The following is an 8,958-nucleotide window of genomic DNA, read 5'->3' as shown; positions in this document are numbered from 1 at the left end:
AGGAGCTGGGTCACTGCGGACATGCCTTGGGGACTATGTCCCGTCCCTGGCTCCTTGGGGACTATATCCCGTCCCTGGCTCCTTGGGGACCATATCCCGTCCCTGGCTCCTTGGGGACCGTATCCCGTCCCTGGCTCCTTGGGGACCGTATCCCGTCCCTGGCTCCTTGGGGACTGTATCCCGTCCCTGGCTCCTTGGGGACTGTATCCCGTCCCTGGCTCCTTGGGGACTGTATCCCGTCCCTGGCTCCTTGGGGACTGTATCCCGTCCCTGGCTCCTTGGGGACTGTATCCCGTCCCTGGCTCCTTGGGGACTGTATCCTGTCCCTGGCTCCTTGGGGACTATGTCCTGTCCCTGGCTCCTTGGGGACTATATCCTGTCCCTGGCTCCATGGGGACTATATCCTGTCCCTGGCTCCTTGGGGACTATATCCTGTCCCTGGCTCCATGGGGTTTATATCTGGTCCCTGGTGAGCAGAGCTCTCTCTTTTTCCTGGTGCCACGTCCTGAGCTGCTCTCCTCCTCCAGGCCCTTCCGCCATTTTGTTCTGCCTCACCTTGGGCCAGAGCCATGGAGTCGCCCACCATGGACTCAACCTCTGACACCATGAGCCCCAAATAAACTTCTTTTCCTCTAAGATGTTCTTGTTGGGTCTCTTTGTCACAGTGACTCAAACTGACTTAACATTTGCTTTGCACGATTTGGGGTTTATGAAGCTCCAGCTATTGGGGAATGACAACCCCAAGTAGATCTATTTTATTTCCTGCATCCGCTTTATCTGTTTAATCACCACCTATTAACTATACAACCTTTCATGTCCCTCCACATAGATAATCAGTTAACAAATTAATACAAATTCCTCGACCCACCGACGCCATATGCAATGGCTTCCTTACCTTAAATGTGCAGAAAGAATCCCCTGTTTAGCGTGCACGAGGCCCTGGGTTTGATTCCCAGCACCCATGTGCACGCACGCAGACGCACACATGTCCAAGTTGTGTTTTTAGTGAAATTTTTCCTTTGACCCCCACCTACATTTTAAAATGAACTCACAACACAAATCTCCCTCAGTGCACGACGGCGACAGAGTGCTCTCTCACCCCAGAGCAACTACAGCGGCCGGAAACGGAGCCGCTATCTGCCTGGCGTTCCCGCGTTTCCCCAACGCTCTCATTTTTAGCTGGAAGATTTTTGGTGCCACCAATAAAATGGGAAGCCAGCGCATCCTTGCTCACGGGAGGGCTCTGCAGGAGCCTGAGAGGGGACCCCGGGCCGGCCAGCGTCCTCCTCCTCACCGGCCGCAGCATGCTTGGGCGGCGCCTGCAGCCTGAGGTTCCTGGGCAGGTCTTTGTGGGACTCAGCTGACCTCTGCAAAGCAGCCTCGCACGAGGTGCCCCCAGGGGTAGGGGATCCCAGGAGACGCTTGGTTCATCTTCGGTGCTTATGCACGTTGTTGATATTCTGCATACATATACATCCTCCCCTTGAGGCGGAGTGCTGCTTCTCCTTTGGGTTTTTTTCATTTTTTTGGCATTGGAGATTAAACCTAGGACTTGGTGCTGCTGAGCACCTACCTGCTCTGCCATGGAGCCACCTCCGCAGCTGCATGGCTCTGGCCCAAGGGGAGGCAGAACAACAAGGCGGAAGGGCCTGGAGGAGGAGATCAGCTCAGGACGTGGCACCAGGAAGCAGAGAGAGCTCTGCTCACCAGGGACCAGATATAAACCCCATGGAGCCAGGGTCAGGATATAGTCCCCAAGGGAGCCGGGGACAGGATATAGTCCCCAAGGAGCCAGGGACAGGATATAGTCCCCAAGGGAGCCAGGGACAGGATATAGTCCCCAAGGAGCCAGGGACAGGATATAGTCCCCAAGGAGCCAGGGACAGGATATAGTCCCCAAGGAGCCAGGGACAGGATATAGTCCCCATGGAGCCAGGGACAGGATATAGTCCCCAAGGAGCCAGGGACAGGATATAGTCCCCAAGGAGCCAGGGACAGGATATAGTCCCCAAGGAGCCAGGGACAGGATATAGTCCCCAAGGAGCCAGGGACAGGATATAGTCCCCAAGGAGCCAGGGACAGGACATAGTCCCCATGGAGCCAGGGACAGGATACAGTCCCCAAGGAGCCAGGGACAGGGTATAGTCCCCAAGGAGCCAGGGACAGGATACAGTCCCCAAGGAGCCAGGGACAGGATATAGTCCCCAATGGATGTCCCCAGTGACCACCTCCTCCAGCCACACCCCACCTGCCTTGAGTTACTACCACCTGGTTTATTTGGGGCTCAGTCCAGAGTGGGCGACTCCATGACTCTGGCCCAAGGTGAGGCAGAACAAAATGGCGGAAGGGCCTGGAGGAGGAGAGCAGCTCAGGACGTGGCAGCAGGAAGCAGAGAGGGAGAGAGAGAGAGATTTGCTGGCGGCTGCGGGCTTTGGAGGGTTGGTGGGAATCCCTCTCCCTGAGCCTGGTGACAACAGGTCACCCACGGGTCAGCAGAAGCACCTCCGGTGAAATATGCGTGCACTGTCCGCCGGTTTATCAACCATCAAGCAACGGAGCCCCATCAGCCGTCCTCTGGATCCAGCGGAAGCCCGAGTTTCCCGGGTGCGAAGCCTGGTTCGAGGCACAGGAGATGGAAAACACCCCGGCGCCCCCCGCCGCCCCCCGCTGCGATTCCTTCCTGCGCTCGGCCCGTGGACTTAGGGCCCACGCAGGCGTCCGAATCGATCTGTGGGATCATTTTTTTCAATTCCCATTAAAGGCAGGTGTAAATAATTCAGAACCACGAATAAACTGTGGCCTTGGAGGACGGATGCGTGGAGCAGAGGTGGCCTCTCTTGGTGCAGATCGCCCTCGGGAGGCTGTGACCCGCGCCCAGGGCCGTGGCCAGGGACCCCAAGCAGAGCTGCCCACCCAGGCATAGGCTCACTGCGCGAAGCCGGCTGGTGAGGGGCCCCGAGTCCTGCCAGCTCTACCTTGTGCCCCACCTGCCTGGGTCACTGTCCATGAAGCGCAGAGTCCGGCTGCAGACCGCAGCTCTAGGTCAGCCCCAGTGTCCCTCTGTTCCTGCAGCCCCGCCACAGAACTCCAGACCCGCCACTCAGGGTGACAGGCAGGAGCTGACTGGAGGGATGGGAAGGGAAGGGGACACTCTCAAGGGACACAGGGGTCCTCTCAGAGAGGAGGGGGCAGCAGGCCTCTCCTGCGTCCAGTTTTATGGGGTCCCAGGGGAGTTTCCAGAGAGTCCCGCCCAGGTCCGCCTCCTGGCTTTTGACGGACAGCAGGGCGGCCTCAGACTGTCCAGTCCCCACGGCCATGGCCACTCTGGGTCACCTGGCCCGGGCTGGCTGGCTCTCACTGGCACCTGTTCCTGCAGGTTCTATGGTGGAGGAAGGACCCTGGTCTCCCTGAGCCCTGGGACCTGGTCTGTGTCGGGGTCACAGCGTCCCCTTCAGGGTCACTGGGTTCCTCTGGGACATGATTTCAGGCTGCGTCTCTCCTGCAGGGAGCAGGCGGTTGGTGAGGAAGGGGCCGTGGGCTGTCCACGGAGGCCAGGCAGGGCTGCCGGCCAGCGGCTCCTGGGAACAGAAAGCCCAGGGGTCAGCACCGGGCCGTGGACACGATCCTCCCCTGGACCTCACGTTGTCTGTCTGTCTCACGTCTGTCTGTCTGTCTCACGTCTGTCTGATGTCTGTCTGTCTGTCTCACATGTGTCTGACGTCTGTCTGTCTGTCTCACATCTGTCTGTCTCACGTCTGTCTGTCTCACGTCTGTCTCATGTCTGTCTGTCTCACGTCTGTCTCACGTCTGTGTGTCTCACGTCTGTCTGTCTGTGTCACGTCTGTCTGTCTGTCTGTCTCCCGTCTGTCTGTCTGTCTCACGTCTGTCTGTCTCACGTCTGTCTGTCTCACATCTGTCTGTCTCACGTCTGTCTGTCTCACGTCTGTCTCACGTCTGTCTGTCTGTCTGTCTGTCTGTCTCACATGTGTCTGACGTCTGTCTGTCTGTCTCACATCTGTCTGTCTCACGTCTGTCTGTCTGTCTCACGTCTGTCTCATGTCTGTCTGTCTCACGTCTGTCTCACGTCTGTGTGTCTCACGTCTGTCTGTGTCACGTCTGTCTGTCTGTCTGTCTCCCGTCTGTCTGTCTGTCTCACGTCTGTCTGTCTCACGTCTGTCTGTCTCACGTCTGCCTCACGTCTGTCTGTCTGTCTGTGTGTCTCACGTCTGTGTGTCTCACGTCTGTCTGTCTCACGTCTGTCTTTCTGTCTCCCGTCTGTCTGTCTGTCTCACGTCTGTCTGTCTCCCGTCTGTCTGTCTCACATCTGTCTGACGTCTGTCTCATGTCTGTCTGTCTGACGTCTGTCTGTCTGTCTGTCTCACGTCTGTCTGTCTGTGTGTCTCATGTCTGTCTGTCTCACGTCTGTCTGTCTGACGTCTGTCTGTCTGTGTGTCTCACGTCTGTCTTACGTCTGTCTGTCTGTGTGTCTCACGTCTGTCTGTCTCACGTCTGTCTGTCTGTCTGTCTCACATCTGTCTGTCTCACATCTGTCTGTCTGTCTGTCTCACGTCTGTCTGTCTGTGTGTCTCACGTCTGTCTCACGTCTGTCTGTCTGTCTGTCTCACATCTGTCTGACGTCTGTCTGTCTGTCTGTCTCACGTCTGTCTGTCTGTCTGTCTCACATCTGTCTGTCTCACGTCTGTCTGTCTGTCTGTCTGTCTCATATCTGTCTGTCTCACGTCTGTCTGTCTCACGTCTGTGTGTCTCATGTCTGTCTGTCTCACGTCTGTCTGTCTGTCTGTCTGTCTCATATCTGTCTGTCTCACGTCTGTCTGTCTCACGTCTGTCTGTCTGTGTGTCTCATGTCTGTCTGTCTCACATTTGTCTGTCTGTCTGTCTGTCTCACGTCTGCCTCACGTCTGTCTGTCTCACGTCTGTCTGTCTGTCTGTCTCACATCTGTCTGACGTCTGTCTGTCTGTCTGTCTCACGTCTGTCTGTCTGTCTGTCTCACATCTGTCTGTCTCACGTCTGTCTGTCTGTCTGTCTCACATCTGTCTGTCTCACGTCTGTCTGTCTCACGTCTGTCTGTCTGTGTGTCTCACGTCTGTCTCACGTCTGTCTGTCTGTCTCACATCTGTCTGTCTCACGTCTGTCTGTCTGTCTGTCTCACATCTGTCTGTCTCACGTCTGTCTGTCTCACGTCTGTCTGTCTGTCTGTCTGTCTCACATCTGTCTGTCTCACGTCTGTCTGTCTGTCTCACGTCTGTCTGTCTGTGTGTCTCACGTCTGTCTCACGTCTGTCTGTCTGTCTGTCTCACATCTGTCTGACGTCTGTCTGTCTGTCTGTCTCATGTCTGTCTGTCTGTCTGTCTGACTTTTCTCTCAGACACCGGGGTCTCTGCGTCCAGAGAACAAAGCGCAGTCCCCTTGGGTGGTTCCGGGGGGCTCATTATGACCAGCTGCCCCGGACAAATCCGCTCACAATGAACAGACCAGAAATCCAGGCAGCCCAGCGGCGGCCGGAGAGCTCGGCAGGCCACGGCTGCAGCCGGTCAGCGCGCCTGCCTCGGAGGTCCCCAAGGGTGCAGCCTCTTTCTGGGGCGCCTGTTCCCCGCTTCCGCTCCGATTCCCTCGCTGTTCTCCAGATTGGTGGCCTCCCTGGGATGCTCCACCTCTGCGGACTCCGCGATCGCCCAGCAGCGTGTCCTGCTTGGTCCCAGACCCTGCGGAGATCTGACGGGGTGCGGACCAGGCTGAGGCTCCAGGGGCCCTGCAGCCCCCGGCGGAGCCGCGGTTCTCTCTCTGTGTCCGACTCTTACTTTCTACTTGCAGACCACCCAGCGGAGAGGGGGGCCCTGTGCTAAGCAACGGGAAAAATAAAAGCACCCGTTGGTGTTAAGAGACGACAGGTTCACCTTCCTGCCCAGGAGTGCGCGGCTGCCTGGCGACCAGGAGAGAGGGGCTGCTGGCCGGCGCCTTGGCCTCCTGCAGAGGCTGCAGCCTCCCTGGGGAACGGAGTCCACCTCCGCCGGCCGGGCTCCCAGATGCGCTCTCGCAGGTGCTGATGCGCCCGGAACAGCGGCGTATTGATTGACAGGCCCGCCTTGGACTTGGGGGCCCAGGTCGCCGTCCCGCCCACCTGCAGATGAGGCGGGGCCGAGAGCGAGGCCGCGAGATCTGGCCAGGTCTCCGCTGCAGAGAGGCGCCGCTCCTTTGAGCGGAATGAATCCAGTTTTATTTGGGCTCAGGGTTTCAGAGGTTCGGCCCGTGGTCTCTGCTCCTCCCTGACCGTTGGCTGGGGACGGCTCTCCGTCGTCCTGGGCAGAGTCTGCCACGACTGAGTTCCATTTCTTTCTATGAGGAGCACAAAGAGCTCATATTAAACCTTCTGTGGAATGGCCCAGAACTGACTCAAATATCCAGAGAGGTCATGTTCGTACCATGGAATATTATACAGCAGTGTAAAGGAATGGATGACTGGTACACACAATTTGTGGGTGTCTCACAAGTGTATCGTGGAGCCAAAGAATGTCACATACCAGGCAAGGGGCTGAAGGTGTACCTTAGTTGTAGAGTGGTTGCCTGAAGCCCTGGGTTCAGTCCCTAGCACCGTGTGAACACATATGAATGTGTGTGTGTGTGTTTTGCTGAAAGATAAAGTAACCTTTACCATTGATCTACATCCTTAACCTTTTTAGTTCTTATTTTCAGACAGGATTTCTCTAACTTAAAGAGGCTGGCCTCCAACTTGCAATCCTCCTGCCTCAGCCTCCCTGGTAGCAGTGATTACAGGTGTGTGCACACGGCTTCCTTTGTAATTTTTTAACAGTTGCGCCCTCAAGCCCACTCAATACTTGTTACTAGACCCTGACATTGATTTTATTGATCTGTGACCACCGGGGAGCTGGGAAGACCAAACCAAGATGGCGGCACCATGGCTCGGCTGAAGTGTGCATGACTCCCAGCTCTTCCATCTCACAGGCTTGAAGTGGAACAGATTTAAGAGAGCGAGGGGAGAATTCCCTGAGTGGAAAAAATTAAACCAGAATCCAACCCCCACCCCCACACACACCTGCATCTAGTGTAGATTCAGGTCAAATATTTACACAGAGGCGAGCTGAGTTTCAACTCTAGATGCTCTGCCATCTCTGCTATTTGAAAATTTTAAGAAGAAGAAGAAGAAGAAGAAGAAGAAGAAGAGGGGGAGCAGGAGCAGGAGGAGGAGGAGCAGGAGGAGGAGGAGCAGGAGGAGGAGCAGGAGGAGGAGGAGCAGGAGGAGGAGGAGCAGGAGGAGGAGCAGGAGGAGCGGGAGGAGGAGGAACAGGAGGAGGAGGAGCAGGAGCAGGAGCAGGAGGAGGAGCAGGAGGAGCTGGAGGAGGAGGAACAGGAGGAGGAGGAGCAGGAGGAGCAGGAGGAGGAGGAGCAGGAGGAGGAGCAGGAGGAGCGGGAGGAGGAGCGGGAGGAGGAGGAGCAAGAGGAGGAGGAGCAGGAGGAGCGGGAGGAGGAGGAGCAGGAGGAGGAGCAGGAGGAGGAGGAGCAGGAGGAGGAGGAGGAGCAGGAGCAGGAGGAGGAGGAGCAGGAGGAGGAGGAGGAGAAGCAGGAGTAGGAGGAGCAGGAGCAGGAGGAGGAGCAGGAGCAGGAGGAGGAGCAGGAGGAGGAGGAGCAGGAGGAGGAGGAGCAGGAGGAGGAGCAGGAGGAGGAGCAGGAGGAGCGGGGAGGAGGAGGAGCAAGAGGAGGAGGAGAAGCAGAGGAGGAGCAGGAGGAGGAGGAGCAGGAGGAGGAGCAGGAGGAGTAGGAGGAGCTGAGTGGAAATGAAAGACAGCGATGGGCAGGAAATGGACTGTGGAAAGGAAAGAAAGGAAGGACGCTGGAGAGAGCGAGGCGGGTCTGTGAGGAGCGTGGGGGCCAGGCCCCTGGGCAGCAGCTCCTGGGCGGGAGGCCGGGGCAGGAGGATGGAGCAGGAGGCTGTGAACCCAGACACGTCGAGGCGGAGGCAGGTCCAGCAGAAGCGTCGGGCGAGCGGGATTCTCGAGCCCCACGCCGTCTGGGGGGACGGCGGCGATGCAGGTTCCCGCGGTCCCCCTCGCCGCCGTGGGGTCCGCGGCCGTCGGGCTGTATGGGGGGGGGGTCCCTCTTAGGCTGGGGCAGAGGCTGAAGGCCGGGAGGCAAGCAGGCGCCGTCAGGACTCTGCCGTCCCGTCCGTGGGTCGTTTCCGTCCTGGGCCTCGCGTTTTCAAAACCGCGTCCCAATCGCACTGAGAAGCTGCGCTGCGGGGAGCCCAGGACCGGGGACTCGGGTGACCTACGATCAGTGACTCCAGCAGCGTCTCATTCCAGGGAAGCTCCGTTGACTTATTTCTTTTCTTCAGGGAGCTTCCCGAGTCCAGGTGATGCTAAATCTTCCCCTTCTTCTTGGAGATCCTGGTTGGCTCCATTTTCCTTCTGCCGGGTGGCGCTGAACGAAATGTGCAGGATTCAGGAGCGCTCCAGGTCTCGACCAAGGCGGGGACAGAATTTAAATCGGGTGCATACAAGAGAATTCTTGCTTCTCCTAGATGAGCGCACAGGAAACTCGACTTCAGGGAGCATCTTAAAATACAAGCCACGTGGAACAGCTTGGGTGGCACACACCCAGAATCCCACCCACCCGGGAGGCTGAGGCAGGAGGATGGCAAGTTGGAGGCCAGCCTCTGCAACTTAGTGAGATCCTGTCTCAGACTAAAAACTGAACGCCACTGGGGATGTGGCTCGGTCGCAGAGCACGCCTGAGTTCAGTTCCAGTTCCAAAAGGTCAGTTCCAGTTCCACCCACTTGATACCTAGGAGAGTCAAACCAACCTGGAAAATGGAGACCGAGTGAGAAGAGGGAGCAAGGAGACAGGACACGTCGCCCAGCATCCGCACTTTCCATCAAAATGACAAAAAAGTCATTTTCTCAAATAAATCACAGATCCCAGCG

The sequence above is a fragment of the Sciurus carolinensis genome, chromosome X (genome assembly GCF_902686445.1).
Source record: "Sciurus carolinensis chromosome X, mSciCar1.2, whole genome shotgun sequence".
Classification (NCBI taxonomy): Eukaryota; Metazoa; Chordata; class Mammalia; order Rodentia; family Sciuridae; genus Sciurus; species Sciurus carolinensis.
This window is presented reverse-complemented; position numbering follows the sequence as displayed.